Source organism: Oryx dammah, unplaced genomic scaffold (genome assembly GCF_014754425.2).
Source record: "Oryx dammah isolate SB20612 unplaced genomic scaffold, SCBI_Odam_1.1 HiC_scaffold_10, whole genome shotgun sequence".
Lineage (NCBI taxonomy): Eukaryota > Metazoa > Chordata > Mammalia > Artiodactyla > Bovidae > Oryx > Oryx dammah.
The window spans coordinates 40,195,877-40,214,107 of NW_024070194.1; positions in this window are offsets into that span (position 1 = coordinate 40,195,877).

Sequence of the window (18,231 nt, forward strand, 5' to 3'; positions counted from 1 at the left end):
ACACACACAGGAACACACACAGAAACAGTCATATAGGAACACACACATATATGGATGGGGCAGGGCGGCCATCACAGAGGGGCCTGAGGAGCAGGGTCTGGGGCTCTGATGGTGTGCCAGGGTTTCACCACATGCACAGCCACCCGGACCAGGGGCTGCTCCAGCACACCTTCCTCCAGCTCTGCCACCCTCTGGGGCAAAGGAGACAGTGCTGGGAGTGGGGGAGGAGAGGGGTGCATACTTACAAGGGGTGGAACCAAGTTAAGGCTAACGGTCAGGGCTTCTGTTCCAGCACCTTGGGACCTGCCCAGCCCAGTAGGGTGGGGACAGCACTGGTTTCTCCAGTGCTCACACTGGGCTCTGGCCCTAGCCTCCACTTCCCCCTCCTACCAACTTAAAAGTTGCCAGCAGGCCCTGGGAAGGGGTGACCTCCTCTGACCAGCTCAGCTCCAGCTCTGCCCCAAAGCCTGTGGGCACACAGACTGCATAGAGACACATCTGCACAAGGACACCCCTACAAGACTAGAACAGGAAACTTTTTCAACTAATTTCATAGAGACAGAGGAAATTAAGTAAAATGAGAAAACAGAGGAATTTCTTTCAAGTGAAACAGTAAGAAAAACACATGAAAAAATCTGCTAATGATACAGAGATTAATACTTTACCAAAATAATCATTTACCAGAATTCAGAACAGTAATAAGAATGCTTCCCTAACTAGCAAATAGAACACAGTAACAATCACAGGATAAGGGTTTCAGGAGGCGAGAGAGAGGAAAAGGGGCAGAAATGGATGTGATGAAATTATGGCTAAAAATTTTCTGAACCTGGAACTATCCTGGTGGTCCAGTAATGAGGACTCTGCTTCCACTGCATGGGAAGTGGTTCTGAATCTGGTCAGGGAACTACTTAACAAAAGTGATTAAAATCATGAGATGGCAGATGTTCCTGGAATACCTGGATCACTCTGGTGTAATCATAAAGTCCTTATACATCGGACCTGGGAGGGTTGTAGTTGAAGAGGAGGTGGAATATAGGAGGATTAGATAAGAAAATCAAAGATTTGATGCGCTATCTCTGAGATGGCGGGAGTGTCTCCAAGATGGAGAATGCAGTGTTCTCTAGGAGCTGGAAGAGGCAACAAAATGGATTTTCCCCTGAAATCTCCAGAAAAGAATGCAGGCCTGTTGGCATTTTGATTTTAGCCCATTGAACCAGCTTTTGCATTTCTGACCTCCATAAATGTAAACTAACACATTGGTGTTGTTTCAGGTATCAAAGGTTTTGGTCATTTGCTGGAGCAGCAACAGTAACTAATACAGATGTGGTTCAAGTCATCCCACCTCCATCTGCTTCATCATAGGTTTTCCTACCTCTGGGGACTGTTCCTCTGATCTCAGAGGCAGGTGGTCAACTCCCCCAATAGGGAACCTCATCTCTTGATTCCATTTTCATCTTCAGTGACTGCCAAATTCCTTTTCCTCATTACAGAAAAGCCTTTGAAAACTTGGCACCATTTCTTGAAACCACCCCACTCAGGGTTTGCCTTCACCACTCTATCAAAGCTGCACTTGACCTTGCCAAGGGTAACTGCCCAATCCCGTGGTAAGTTTCAGTCTTCTCTTTCCTGTCCCCTTGGAAGCATTGAACTCTTTTTTTCCTTCAAACTTCTACTTCACATGCCTTCTTAGAACAACCCCTCCTACCTCGTTCACCTCTTCTTCTCTGCCTCATCTGCTGATTCCTCCACTTAAAACAAAAAATGCCTTCTTAATGCTGGGTCTTCATGAAGTTTGACTTCCCTGTCTACACCACTCACTGTTTAATATATCTCTAATTGTCTACTTTCATGACATTGCTGCTGCTGCTGCTAAGTCACATCAGTCGTGTCCGATTCTGTGCAACCCCATAGACGGCTGCCTGCCAGGCTCCTCCATCCCTGGGATTCTCCAGGCAAGAACACTGGAGTGGGTTGCCATTTCCTTCTCCAATGCATGAAAGTGAAAAATGAAAGTGAAGTTGCTCAGTCGTGTCCGACTCTTGGAGACCTCATGGACTGCAGCCTACCAGGCTCCTCAGTCCATGGGATTTTCCAGGCAAGACATTAGGTGGCAACTAAATTTGATAAGTCACAAATATAAATATTTTCTAAAATTTTCCTCTAATAGACTTCTATTAGACTTCTATGTCCAACTGTATGCATGCATCTTCACTTGGGTACCTAAAGGCATCTCAAAGATACATGTCTATAACTGAACTCTTAATCTTCCCACAAAAGTGTGCTCCCCCACATCGTCTCCGCCTGAGAAAATGGCATCTCCATCTCCTGTCCCTTAGCCACAAACACCTGGAGTCAACTTTGATTCCCCTTTACCTCTCACTGTATGTCTAACATGTTCAACAGTCTAGTTAATGCTGCCCTAAAATATATCCCTATTCTAATACCTCTGACCACATTCACTGCTCCTCCTATGGTCCAAGCCAACGTCATCTCTCACCTAGATTCCTGTAGTCATAAAAGAGGGCTCTTTTTCCTCTTTTGCTTCTCAACAACCAGAGTCATCCTTTCAAAAGCATGTCAGTCAGCTCATGCAACTTATGCTCAAAACCCAAAATATCGTTCTCCATTTCTCTCACAGTAAAGTCCTTTGAAAAGCCTACATGATACAGACCCCTTAGCCCCACCAGTTCTCTGGGCTTATCTTCAACTCCTGTCTCCCCACCTCACTAAACTCCACCCTCATCAGCCGACTTGCTGTCACTTCCGTGTTACATGAATACTCTTTCTTCCTGGACTTAGCATTTTCTATCCCAGAGAATTCAGGGAGCCACTGTCTCTATGTTTCAAGGCTATTTCTTGTACAGATGAAAACTGTGGGTTGAAGAGTAACTGATGGCTCTACCTAACAAATGTACAGAAACGGGAGAGACTGTGCACAGTTATCTCAACAGGCCCTTACCCATTTCTAACAGCTAAATTTTCCTGATGTCATTCAGTTTCATTCTCCACTAGACTAACGATTCAAGACATTTCTTATTTTACTTATTGATATTTATTGATAAAACAATGTCTTACTAAAGAATGTTCAATCAGGTGTTGATGAATGAACAGCAAAATACGTAAGGACTCATCAAAATGCTGAACATGGGCAGACAAATAAGAAATTACATAAATGAGTAAGATGTGCTGCTTTACAGGGAGCAAAATACAACACCGCACTTTTAAAATCCTATTTTTAGCTTAACAAGATACTTACGCTAAGTAAAAGAATAGGTATACAACCTGTGGATTGAAGATTATCTCTGTTTGTAAATAAACACACACACATTTATCTAAGAAAAGCATAAGGAAACTGCACCAAAGTTTTGTTGTTGTTCAGTCACTAAGCCGTGTCCGACTCTTTGCAACCCCATGGACTGCAGCATGCCAGGCTTCCCTGTCCTTCACCATCTCCCGTAGTTTGCACTAAAGTTAAGTATTATTACATGGATTAATCACAGCTTATCTTCATTTTATATCCTTTCCCTTCTACTTTCCAAATTTTCATAATTTACCTGTATTATTTTAATCATCAGAAAAAAATGAATATTCTTACTTTGAAGTCTTTTATTTCATAAAATGTTTTTTAAAAAAATAAGAAAGGCAAGCTTCCAAAAGTGCAGACACTTCATTTAAGCACCTCGTCTATATACAAAAAACCTCTTCACAGCCCTAGAAGCCAGAATTTTTGAAGAACCACAGTGAGAGCTGAGTCAATATTCTTCAGAAAATGGGTACTCAGGGTGACCAATGCCACTGGAAGAGAAAGAGGTGGATTCATTTATTAATTCTGTTATGTTGTCGAAGAGAGGCTTTATCTGGATGTAGTATGAATGGGCTAAAAACTCTAAATTTACAACAATGTCCTGCCATCTCCCCCGACAAGCACACATGCAGGTATCTGCTCCATGTGCACACGGCACCTACATGTCCAGTCCGAACATTCTATGTAATATTCACTCCACAGTGACAGGTAGTTTGACTCAGGTTACAATTGATAAGAAGGTGCAAGACCTAGGGCTAACTGTGGAGATCGTTTCAGCCCCAAGTAGAAGTTTTGACCCCAGATGATGAGAGGGATCACAGTTACGGAATTTGCTGCTCTTTTTCATGCATCCATTCAAAAAATATATATTCAGCACCCCTAAAATACAGGGTGTCTCCAGTAAGGAACTTCTAATCTATTGAAGAGATACCACATACACTTGAATTATCATACAACATAAATGGGATTATTATTTTCTTAATTTATAGTTTAGTAAAACACTGGTTATTCAGTAATCTGCATTACTAAAATGAAGATTTAGATTGCAAACTAAATCATTTTATTACTAATTCTTGTTCCCTCTTCTCTGAATATGTTTTCTGCAAGCAGTTTAAAGTCAAACACCTGAAAGGAAGAAAGAATCATATTAACCTCTCCCCCAAGGAGCCGGCCTCCCCCTGGAGACTGGAGGACTTTCCAGCTAGATGGGGACAAGAGGAGAGGACAGGGAAGCCGTGTCTGTCCTCAGGTTCCAGCTGAACCAGCCTGGAACCCTCTGCTGAGTTCTCACCTCTCCTTCCCACACCTTCTCCTTCTCTGTCCACATAAGCAAAGAAAGGCTTGCCATGCATCAATCCCAAACATTTCTAAGGGAATTGCTTTAGACAGAAAAATTCTTTTCTTCCAGATAAAGAGATAGTTGGACCATCTGGACAGTCTACCTGCACTTGATCAAACTTTACACAGGTTTTTCCTTCCACACGTCCCTCTAGAATTTGGCATAGCCTTGAACTTAAAACAAGTTGGTGGGGAGAGCAACCTCCCTGTCAGGCCCCTCCAATACTCTGCTGACCTCAGGAAAGAGCTCTCCCTGATCAGTCACAGCCCCTGCGTCTCCCACCGCCACACCCTTCCCCTCCTAGTTGTGTTCACCCTTCCCTAGAAAAGTCTTTCCATTGATCTCTGAGATGCCTCTGTCTCAGCTATCACCTCCTCCTAGAAGAACCTGCTCTATTCCCACTTGGTTTCCATCAGCACTGTGAATACTTATCCTAAAAGCATGAGCTCCAGCCCATATTCTTTACAATGCCTATAACCTTGCCAGGTGAGGTTAATCACTTTCTCTTGTGGGCCCTCATATTATTATAGCCCCTATTAATGCAGGTCAAAAATCCCCATAAGTGAAAATATACTTATAAGGAGCTTGTGCTAGATAAAACCTCTAAGGACTGTTGCTTCATGTTACAATCATATCATGCTTCCCGACCCAGTATTTGTACAGTTTGACATCTTAGAGCAAACCACAGAACATAACACTGCATTTATCTTATTATTATCAACCCATCCCTCTGGGTGGTTAAGGTCAGAATTCTGCCTTGCTTCTGTTATCCCATATAGTTAGTATTTATTCCAACCCTCTGCTCTTGCTGCTGCTTCTGCTGCTGCTAAGTCGCTTCAGTCGTGTTTGACTCTCTGCGACCCCATAGACAGCAGCCCACCAGGCTCCCCAGTCCCTGGGATTCTCCAGGCAAGAACACTGGAATGGGTTGCCATTTCCTTCTCCAGTGCATGAAAGTGAAAAGTGATAGTCAAGTCGCTCATTCATGTCTGACTCTTTGCGACCCCATGGACTGCAGCCTACCAGGCTCCTCAGCCCATGGGAATTTCCAGGCAAGAGTACTGGAGTGGGGTGCCATTGCCTTCTCTGTCCAACCCTCTATCAGCTCTAAATTTGATGAGTATGCCCTTTACATTTCCACTGTTAAAAATTAGGAGTAAGTTCTGTGTCAGGTCATGAGAAAATTCTCTCCATCAGTGTTGATAGCCTTGAGTACATCACATTTGTTTAGGACCCCTTGCAAAGTTTATCTGAATTTTGACCTAAATGCTTTGTTGAAAACAGAGGTACAGTTTCTTCCTGCCTTCCTGATTCACTAGCTGAGGGACACTGTCAGTAAAAGAGAATAAATTAGCCTCTTGCCTGGTAAAGTCACATCAGGCTCTCATGTTCCCTGCCTCTTTTAAAAGGTCTCACAAAACTTGCATTTAAACAGTATCCTGAAATATGTATGGAGATTACTATCACACCTATGGCTAATAGTTTTCAGCAGCTAGCTTCCCTTTGTAATTGAGAAGAAATGTATCTTTTCTTCATACATATCTCTCCTCTAAGGTTTCTCAAAGGCCGCCACTGAGACAGATGCTCTCAAGCAACTCCTGGTCCACAAGAGGGGGTACTGGGCACACAGAGAGACACCTGCTATGATACCCAATTTCACTGACTGATAGTCATGACTTTGTGAAATACCCTCTCCTTGAGGATGGGTAGTACTTATGACTTGCTTCTAACCAATAGAATGTTATAAGGAAAAGGAATATGATTGCCATTATCAGGTTTTACAAGACTGTGTCCTCCACCTCAACAGCAAACTCTAGTGTCCTCCCAGTTTGCAATAAAATAAGTGGCCAAGTTGAAGAACTTGCAAAAGACGCAGAGCTGGTTTTCCTCAACAACACAAGGAATTCTGGGTGGATGGATGGCCTTATGGAAGTCACGGGAAGACGCTGGGTGGTGAAAAGTTTGAAAGAATCAAACTCTACCTGAATGAACAAAAGTTTTATTTCACCACAAATAAAACTTTCTTTAAAGGAAAGTCTTCTTTATCTCATCTTCACTCTGAGTGTTTCTCGAAGACTCTCATATTTTGATGCTTGTTATGGTGGAAAGGGGCTTCCCCAGTGGTTCAGATGGTAAAGAACCCGCCTGTCAATGCAGGAGATGCAGATTTGATCCCTGGGTCGGGAAGATCCCCTGGAGACAGGAATGGCTACCGACTCCAGTATTCTTGCCTGGAGAATCCCATGGACAGGAGAGCCTGGCAGGTTACAGTCCATGGGATTGCAAAGAGACACAACTGAGCAACCAACACTTTCATTTTTCAAGGTGGAAAGTCTCAGTTCAGTGCAGGAGTTTCAGCTTGGGTGGACCAATGGCCCCTGAGCACAGCAACCGGTCACTTTCCTGCAGGAGGTCTCAACGTTGACATCTGTGGGACAGTGAACCCAGCCCTCAGGAGGACAAGGTGGACCCTGACTGAATCTCCTTTTAAGGGACCATCACACATTTCCAACTGCAGGGTCTCAGAAGTGTTACACTTACCTATTAAAAAAAAAAAGCAATGCTTATACACAGAAATATATTTGTACAAGGACAATTCTTAACTCTTTCTCTCTCTCTCTCTGTCACACACACATACAATTTCCAGTCTGTGCTCCCTAACCAGCCCTTACTATGGCCATAGGTCTTTGCCTCTGTGCACAGCTTGGGGAGGGAAAGAAGATGAAGGATCTACCCTTTCTGACCCTCAACTATCTAAATACATATATACAGATGGTGCACCCCTCCTTCGTGTCATTTTCGGGGTAATATGTGCTACTTCAAGGACTGAAATTTGTTAACTGCCTTCATTTCATCTGGTTTTCATGCTAAATGCAGACACACTTTATGACAAACCTTAGAAACCTAAGTGCAAGAGGGACCCTTGGTCGGGGGCCCCACCCCTGCCTTCTGGGAAGCTGCACACTGGTTGTGAAAACACTGCAGGAGAGATTCAAGAAATAGAATGATTTTTAAAGTAATAGTCCTCATTTTGTGAGCTTGTTTGCATCTAGTGGGACCAGATGAGAACCTGTTGGCTCAGAGCCTGTACAGACATCCCAGAGCTGTGCTTCCATCACTTCTACTGTGTTCTAAAAATCTTTGTTCACTGTTAGTCAGCAATATTTTTGAAAGAGGGTTGGGTGATATTTTTGGCAGCAAGGAGGCAGAAATTTCCAAGTACTAAAAAAACACAGGCAAGTCCAAGTTCCACTCTTCTGTTTTCTCAGAACGCAATGCCAGATACTAACTGAAAATGTCCATGAACATTGCCTCTTGATAGGAAGGTGGGGTTCCTCAACTGCCCAGTGCTTCTGGGGTCCAAGGCTGGCATTGCTCCCTTATTGAGATGAACGCGGGAAGGAGAGAAGAGTTCCCATGCCCATGTCAGCAGGCATAACTGGACAGCGCCCACCCTGGGGAGGACTCAGGAAGGAGATGGTTCTGTGTCCTTTATTATTTCACCAAAGGTGGAAATTCTGAGCCCATAGTGATATCCAATGGCAATCTTCTCTTACCTCTCACGGAACGCTGATAGTCAAACTTCTCCACAGTCATGTTTGAGGGAAAGTTATAAAGAAAATCTTGGACTAACCCAGGAAATTCCTCTCCACACATGTAGAAAAGAAATGATTTTGTTATTGAGTATGCATTAAACCAAGCTGCAGTGACCACTAAAATAATTTGCTAATGAGATTATAAAGACAGGATGGAATCTCTTCCCTTTATATATTCAGATATATATTCTGAAATATTCTGATATATATTTTATATATTCAGCAGATATGGTCTCAAGATACATGATAACTTTGTCCTCAGATGAGATAATGCAACATTTGGGATGCCTTATTTCATAGTTTAATCCTAAACTGACCTGGTCATTGGGGCAGCCATCTGTGCTAGATTGCCTTTATCCCAAGGAAAAATGAAGCCTCTGTGGCAACAGGCAATTATTGTTTGGATCAAGGTGCCCAGAGAAATTGAAACTTCTTTTCTCTGATATTTATATTTCAAAGATAAGGTTCCCAGTACTTTAAGAAAAAATTGCAAAAGTGACAAAACTTTATCTTGACTAACCAATAAAAAGAGGGCCAGCAGAGTAACATTGATCAGCTGAGCTGGTCCTGGTTCAGGGCCCAAAATTTGGTATTGATGAAATATAGCCCTCCTCTGTGCTCCACTCAGTAGAGCCAGGACACAGGGTTATGTGAACTTGACAGTAACCAATACTTTGGCCATCTGATGTAAAGAACTGACTCACTGGAAAAGATCCTGATGCTGGGGAAGATTAAAGGCGAGAGGAACAGGGGATGACAGAGAATGAGATGGTTGGATAGCATCACCAACTCGATGGACATGAGTTTGAGCAAGCTCCGGGAGTTGGTGATGGACAGGGAGGCCTGGCATGTGGCAGTCCATGGGGTCACAAAGAGTCGAACACAACTGAGCAACTGAACTGAAGACAGTGACCAGAGTAGGAGAACTAGGATGTGTTAAAAGTTGCTCCTAGGGAAATGCAAGACTTCTTCAGCATTCACAATATTCAGGCTATGTTTGTCAAATGTTGGGATTAGCAACATTTCTATGGCTTAAGTGTCCTCACTAGAATTCAGTTAGGTAAACAATGAAACTCTCTTAACAGCAAACACCCTTGCTATTTTTTTTCCCAGGTTGTGCACACAAGAACAAGCCTAATAGTTTTGAAATTTGCTTTTGCAGGGCTATATTCTCAGATCTTGCCCTGGCACTTGACAACCATCTTCTCTGAAAGAAAGACATAGATTTTGTTTGGTTTTTTGTTTTTGTTCAGTCACTAAGTCATGTCCAACTCTTTGCAACCCCATGGATGGCAGCACACCAGGCTTCCCTCTCCTTCACTGTCTCCTGGAGTTTCCTCAAACTCATGTCCATTGAGTCAGTGATATCATCCATTGGTGCCAAACAATGGTGATGCCCCTGTTTGTTTTAACTGGAGGATAATTGCTTTACAATGTTGTGTTGGTTTCTACTATACCATGAATCAGGATGTGTATACATATGTCCCCTCCCTCTTCAGCCTCCCCCCTACCCCCCGCCACCACAATCCAGGACCTAGATTTTGAAGTGCTGTGGGAGGGCAACTCTGTAACCTCCACTCTCTTGCACCTTGGGGACGTTGGAAGGAAAAACCTACAGGAAGAAGAGACTGAGAGCACAAGCTTGTCCTCTCCATTGGCAGAAACCCATGATGCAAGATTAAATGGTACAGAGTGACCTCTACAGACTTGCGTGCCAAATCCAGGAGAAAAACCTCCATGCCAGAGGCCAGCCTGGGGAACAGCCTCGGGGAGACATGTAAGGAGACGGGGCGGGGGGGGGGGGGGGGAGGGCATGCGCATGAATCAGAACCTGGAAAAGAGGCCAAGCAGGTTCTCCCCCACAACACGAGGAATTCCAGGGGGGTGGACGGCCTGGCCAATGTCACGGAAGGGGCCTGGGTAGTGACAAGGTGGAAGGAACCAGCCTTTACCTGAGTGAACCAAAGCTTTGTTTTACCACAAAATCTGTTTCTTCTTTACTCTGAGTGTTTCTCAGAGTCTCTCATAAGCTGGTGCTTGTTATGGTGAAAAGTTTCAGTTCAGTGCAAGCATTTGAGCCAGGTAGACCAACAGCCCCTGAGCACAGGAGCTGGGCGGTTTCCTGCAGGAGGCCTCACCACTGGCATCAGTGGGACAGTGAGCTCAGCCTTCAGGAGGACAACAAGGTGGACTCTGGCTGAACATTCCTACAGGGGACCACCACGCACTTCCCACTGTAGGCTCTTAGAGGCCTTATATTTATTTGAAAAAAAAAAAAAGTTTAGACATAAAAATATATTTGCACAAGGAAAGATTCTGCTGAACACAACGCTTACTCACTCACACACACGCACACACACAAACACACAGAGGCATACACAATTTCTAATCTGCTCTCCCTAACCAACCCTTACTATGGCCGTAGGTCTCTGCCTCTGTGGGCAGCTGAAGGAGGGAGGGAAGATGAAAGATCTACGCTTTCTGACCCTCAACTATCTAAATACATTATTTACAGGCAGTGCACCCCTCCCTCCTGCCATTTTTGGGGTAATATTTGCTACTCCTAGGACTGCAATTTGTTAATTGCCTTTATCTCATCTGGTTTCTACACCAAGTACAGACACACCTTATGATAAATCTTAAAAACCTAAGTGCACCAAGAGACCCTTGGTCAGTGGCCCCACCCCTCCCTCCTAGGGAAACACACACTGGTCATGGAAACAGTGGAAGAGAGATGCAGGAAATAGAATAATTTTTTAAGTAACAGCCCTAATTTGGGGAGCTCCTTTCCATCCAGTGGGACCAAAAGAGGGAGCCTATTGGCTCAGAGTCTGTGCTTCCATCCCTCTATACTGCTCTAAAAATCTTTGTTCACCGTGAGTCAGCAGTATTTTTGAAAGAGGGTGGGGTGCTATTATTGATAGCAAGGAGGCAGAAATCTCAACACACTAAAAAATACAAGCAGATCCAAGTTTCACTCTTCTGTTTTCTCAGAAAGCAATGCCAGATTCTAATCAAAACTGTCCATGGACTCTGGCTCTCAATAAGAAGCTGGGGTTCCTCAACTGCCCAGAGGTTCTGGGGGCCAAGGCAGTGCCCTCAGCAGTCCTATTGTGCTGTCCAAGAGCTTTGTTCACTGTGAGTCAGCAATATTTTTAAAAGAGGGAGATTAGAAAGCTAAATTAGGTACAGAAACGCTTTTGGATGATCACGCTTGGTAACCATGAACGCTTTAATGAGGACTGGTGTGGAGAAACCTCTGTAGGACGTGTTTTCACGGGAGCCTCTTTAAGCAACTTTAATGTTTTATGTAAACATTACCTGTCGGTCTTCTTTTGTATTCCATGCAAACAGAACAGAACACTGGATTATGTAAGAAGGTGAACTGAATGCATCACTAGGTAGTTAAAGCTTGCTCCTGAGGAAATGCAAATATGTTTTTGGCACTGAACCTTGGCATTAGTACAGATGGGGCTGCAGAAGATGTTGAAACTGGAATTCAGTTAGGCAAATATTTACTGAGTCTCTCCTATGTGCAAAACACTGTTCATAATTTTTTTTTTTTTTTTGGTCATGCACATAAACAAGCCTAAGAGTTTTGCAATTTATAGGATTATACCCTCGAATCTTGCTCTGGATCTAAAAACTTTCTTTGCAAAAAAAAAAAACATAGGAATAATTGTTGCTGGATCTTGAAGTCCCTGTGTTGTGTGCTGTCCTTAGTCGCTTAGTGATGTCCAACTCTTTGCGACCACATGGACTGTAGCCCACCATGCTCCTCTGTCCACGGGATTCTCCAGGCAAGAATACTGGAGTGGGTTTCCACGCCCTCTCTCCAGGGGATCTTCCCAATCCAGAGACCCAACAACCCTTGTCTCTTCCATCTCTTGCACTGGCAAGTGGGTTCTTTACCACTAGTGCTATCTTAGAAGCCCAATACCGAATATATCTACTCTGAAGAGTTTCTTCTTGCAAAACAACCATTGTCACTCTAGAAATTCTTTATACAAAACTTTTAATACTTTCATGATTCACATTGACTTTTTCTAGGCTATGCTGCATTTCATTAGCTGCACGTTCCTTCACATAAAATAAAACCAAAGTGTATCTTAAAATTGATAGTATGCCATTGTCTAATGAACAGAGTTTTTTCTTTCTTAGGTAGAATGTCTTAGTGCATCATACAACTGTCTATATCTTAGATTTGAGGAATGACAGTACACAAGGCAGAGCAGCAGTAACCTCTGCAACATCCAGCTTTGCAGGGCATTCATCGTGGAGCTATTTAATATCATCAGTCATGACTATAAATCTGTCTTCATACATAAAAATGCATATGAATTCTTCAGAGAGAACTTCCCTGGTGTCCTGGGTCAGGAAGATCCTCTGGAGAAGGAAATGGCAACCCACTCCAGTATTCTTGCCTGGGAAATCCATGGACAGGGAAGCCTGGTGGGCTACAGTCCATGAGGTTTGTGAATAAGGTGAAGACTAAGACTTCACCTTCCAGTGCAGGGGATGTGGGTTTGATCACTGTAACAAATTCAATGAAAAGTTTAAAAAATGGATGAAATTTAAAAAAAAAAAAAAACTTGGGAAAAAAAGTCTTCAGAGAGGACATAACACAGAGTTCCATGCTGAAAAGTGAAGAGGTCCTAGAGTGGATTGAATGGGTGGCCCCCAAAAGATACGCCCACCCTACAAACGACATATTTCAGGAAAAGGTCTCTGCAGGTGTAATTAAGTTAAGGATCTTGAGATGAGATCCTCCTTCACTATCCAGGTGATCCACAAATCTAAGGATATGTTTTAATCACTCAATCCTGTCCAACTTTTTTTCAATCCCATGGACTGTAGCCCACCAGGCTTCCCTGTCCTTGGATTTCCCAGGCAAGAATACTGGAGTGGGCAGCCATTTCTTTCTCCAAGGGCTCTTTCCAACCCAGGGATCGAACCCAGGTCTCCTGTGTTGCAGGCAGATTCCTTACCGTCTGAGCCACCAGGGAAGCCCTGCTGCTGCTGCTGCTGCTGAGTCACTTCAGTCATGTCCGACTCTGTGCGACCCCATAGACGGCAGCCCACCAGGCTCCCCCATCCCTGGGATTCTCCAGGCAAGAACACTGGAGTGGGTTGCCATTTCCTTCTCCAATGCGTGAAAGTGAAAAGTAAAAAGTGAAAGTGAAGTCGCTCAGTCGTGTCCGACCCTCAGCGACCCCATGGACTGCAGCCTTCCAGGCTCCTCCATCCATGGGATTTTCCAGGCAAGAGTACTGGAGTGGGGTGCCATTGCCTTCTCCGAGGGAAGCCCTAGGTGTCCTTATAAGGGACAGAAAAGAAGACATAGAGAGGCTGCAAGAAGATGTGGGCAGAGACCAGAATGATGCAGCAAGAGGCAGTCCCTGGGGATCAGGGGTCCAGGGCCAAGAACCCCTGGAACCAGCAGAAGCTGCAAGAGGCAGGAGGGATTCTCCCCGCCAAGCCTGTAGGATGAGCGTGCCCTTCGTGTCCTACAAGTGAAGACAACAGATATTTCCAAACCTTTGAGCTCTTCCAGTGGATATGCATGATTCTAAGTATTCCTTAATGAGACCCCCTCGTCTATTGTGCACTACCTTAGATTCATGGTCAGAATCCCTATTCGCAAACTGTCACTCCATAGTCACAGGCAGAACTCAGAGCATCCTGGGAGGAAAGAAGAGTTTGAATAAATTGAAGATGCTCATCCTGTAATAAACAAAGATGGCCCACTGACAGCAAATCACTTTAAATGTTGGAGGTTTCCTCATACGGTCTCCTGTTATTCTTGAGACAAGATCAGAAGAGCTTATTTCAGGCAGAAGGAGTTCAATCAGACACAAGGAAAGTGACCCTGGCCCACTTTGCAAAGAAAAGTTCTGCATCGTCCCTTCTAGGGTTAAAAGGTTGGTGGAAGCCCCCTCTCCGCCTCACCCCCACCTCCGCCCATCCTCCAACACACGTGCCCATCCTCCAACACACGTGCCCATCCTCCAACACACGTGCCCCTCCGGGAAGGTTAAGGGAGCCTCCAGTCCAAACAAAATATGACATTAAGCAACTCTCATACTCTAAAGAGATAAACAGCCTTCACTCTGCTGCGATCCTCATCACCAATATTTGCTCAAACAAACCAAAATAAACTTGCAACCTGGAGTCTAGCCAACGTGGACTTCTCAACACTTTAGCCATTGCTTCCCCCTGGTGTGTGGCCGAGATATTGCATGACCCCAGGATTGTGACCATAAACAGCAGACAACATTTGAGGAAAACAGAGACACTTTCAAACTCCTGTCAACCAGCTTATTCCACAGACAAGGAAACTGACAAGACCTGGGTTTCCCCGTGGGCCCCACAGGCAAGGCTGGCAGAGGTGATGGGACTTCAGGATGCCCGTCCGTCCCATCTTTGCTGCCTGGTCCGATAACAGCCGGGGAGGGCTGGCCGGTTAACAGTGATCCACTTAGACCGCCTGGCTCCCCATTAGGCTTTGGGAAATTCCACAAACCATCAAGCACAGTATTCGTCTCCGCCCCCCAGGAATTTGTCACTGAAAACAGAGAATATGACAAATCTCAGGGTGGCTCAGTCCATAAAGAACCTGCCTGCCAATGCAGGAGACACAGATTCAATCCTTGGATTGGAAATTCCTTCTTCCTGGAGAAGGAAATGGCAACCCACTCCACTACTCTTGCCTTGGACAGAGGAGACTGATGAACTACACTCCATGGGATTGCAAAGAGTCAGACATGTCTTAGTGACTAAACAACAAAGATGCCTGTGGATTATGAGATAATAAAGATGCTTTGTTAACTACTAAGGAGACACAGGGCTTCCATGATAGCTCAGTTGGTAAAGAATCTACCTGCGATAACAAAATGGCCTCTCCAAAATGTCCACTTCCTCATCCCAGAAACCTACAAGATGTTTCTTTACCTAGTTAAAAAAAAAAAAAGGACTTGGAAGGGACTTCCCTGGGGGGTCCAGTGGTTAAGACTTCACCTTTCAATGCAGGGGGTGCAGGTTTGATCCCTGGTCAGGGAGCTAAGATCCCACATGCCTCAGGACCAAAAAACCAAAATGTAAAACAGAAGCAGTATTGTAACAAATTCAATAAAGACTTTAAATATGGCCCAGAGTTAAATAATTTTTTTAAAGGGAGCGGGAGAGGGGGATTCCCTGATGGTCCAGTGGTTAAGACTCCATGCTCTCAGTGCAGGCGATCTGGGTTCAATCCCTGATCAGAGAACTAGATTCTGCATGCCACAACTAAGACCTGGTGTGGCCAAATAAATAAATAAAATAAAATTTTTAACAAAAGACTTTGGAGGTGTAAGCTAAGGATCTTGTGATGGGAAGATTGTCCTGGATTATTCAGGTGGTCCCCATATAATCACGAGCCTCCTCATCAGAGGACGACAGAGAGCAGAACCAGAGGGGCCATGTGACAACAAAGACGGAAGCAAAGATGGAAGCAGGGGAACTTCTGGCTTTCAAGACAGAGGAAGGAGCCAGGAGCCCCGGAGGGCAGGCGACTTCCAACAACTAGAAACATCTAGGGAACATTCTCCCCTAGGAGTTCCAGAAAAATGGCAGCCCTGCTGACCCGTTCTGGGTGTCTGTCCTCCCCAACGGTAAGATGAATCTGTGTTGTTCTAAGCCGTCGAGTTCATGTTAATTGGTTACAGCAGCAACAAGAAACCAATAGAACTGAGTTTCAATAGTGTTTGTCTTCCGCAGTCCTGTGTATTTTTACTTTATTTTCTGGATTTAAAAACATTACCAAGATAAGGGGACTTCCCAGGTGACACAGTGATAAAGAACCCACCTTCCCATGCAGAAGAGGCAAGGGTTCAATCCCTGGGTTGGGAAGATGCCCTGGAGGAGGGCATGGCTACCCACTCCAGTATTCTTGCTTGAAGAATCCCATGGACAGAAGAGCCTTGTGGGCTACAGTCCATGGGGTCGGGAAGAGTCACACATGACTGAGCAACTGAGTACGCACATAATGAGGGCCCATGGGCCTCACTCAACTTGCCATATATCCTGAGGTGTGTATTAATGTTGGTATACTTGCCAGGGATCAGTGGTTAGGGCCAGACTGGAGACTCAGACTCGAGAAATGGAAAAGGCTTGCCTTTGGAAAACACTGTTGGGAGAGGCAGTAGGCCTGGCCAGGGTGTCCTGCACACTCTCACCAGATGTACTGGTGGTCTCACCGCTCTTTCCCAAGGCTGTTTCTCTGGCTGTAATCACAGCAAGCCATCTTCAGGGTGGACTAACGTCTCTCCACAAACAGCAGGCTGATTCCTCTTGCTGCCAAGGTGGTGAATCCTCCAAGCTCAGTGCACACCCCCTGTGTGTGGGGAATCCCTCCAGGCCCCCAGAAGGTAAAAGGAGCTGACAGGCCAAACAGGAGAGAGAACAGACCACATGATCTGACAGCATGGAGGTCCCTTGAGAAGAAGGATTTCATGGGGTCAAGGAAGAGAAAGCTCCATGGGAGTGGATTTAAAAGAAGATGGAAAGGGAGTAAAGATATTGGATATTGGATATTTCCTGTTGTTGTTTCTGGCCGCACCACTCAACACATGGGATCTTAGTTCCCCAACCAGGGACTGAACTCATGCCCCCTGTAGTGGGAGTGCAAAGTCTTAACCACTGGACCACTAGAGTAGTCCCAATATTGGATATTTTTTAGCACTTTTGCCAAAAATAGAAATGAGAAAATGAGAAACTCTCTTGCTTGCTCTAAGCAAATTTGCTCTTAATAACAGTTTCTCTATTAAGAGTTGTATAGCCCCACACCTGTGGGGAAAACTCGTGCATACCACCTTGGAATGTTACCCATAAGATACGTACCTCTTGAGGGAAAACAAAGTCTCAGGCCAAAGCTAGGCCACAGGCCCCTGAGAAGGATGTCACACTGCCGTCACTGGCCAAGCTGGTGGCTAAACTGCATTCCAGGGCCAGCACGTGGAGATCTTTGTTTGATTGCCCCTTAAAGGAAATTCTAAGTATGGTACAAAGACTTAGAGTAGCAGATGCTAATCAGTTAACATTCCCCAACACCAGGAAGAAATCAAAACAGCAGCAATTAACTGTCTTGACCTTGGAGAGGCCGTTAAATGGTATCAAGTTCCCTATTAGTTCCCACAGCTCATGAGAGAATAACACTTACCAACCTGCCTTCTTATGCTTGCTGGACCCACAGGGTTTCTTTGCTGATCAAGGTGCTCATACCAGTAATAAGCATATTTTAAGAGTCGGCACTGGTGGCAAACCAACTGATCACCTCATCCCTGAAAGGAAGTAGACATTGAAGTTTTCTTTGCACCAGGAAACTATCCTTTCTCCCCAAATACCACCAGTGTTCTATAGGCTTTCCAAGTGTCTCAGATGGTAAATCTGCCTACAGTGCAGGAGACTAGGGTTCAATCCCTGGGTCAGGAAGATTCCCTGGAGAAGGGAATGGTTACCCACTCTAGTATTCTTGCCTGGAGAATTCCATGGACAGAAACGTCTGGTAGGCTACAGTCCATGGGGTCTCAAAAAGCTGGACATGACTGAGCAACTAACACTTTCATTTTCACTTTTCTATGTCAAGAATGAGAAGATGGGATGGGAGAAGACAATTGAACTGGTGGAGGGAAGAAGAGGGATTTTAGAATCCCCCAACCAGTGGGAATCTCCAAGACAAGCTCCCTTGTTTCACTAAGGCCCAGGGGAGCTGGTTGATTCTCTGGAGCTCACCCAGAAAGTACAGAGCAGAACTGAGATTATAACCCAGGTGACCTGGTGTGCTTTGAAAAATATTACACTATCCAGAAGGACAGACTAGTGGTAAGAACCCGCCTGGCAATGCAGGAGACATAAGAAATGCAGGTTCAATCCCTAGGTCAGGGAGATCCCCTGCAGGAGGGCATGGCAATCCACTCCAGTATTCTCACCTGGAGAATCCCATGGACAGAGGAGCC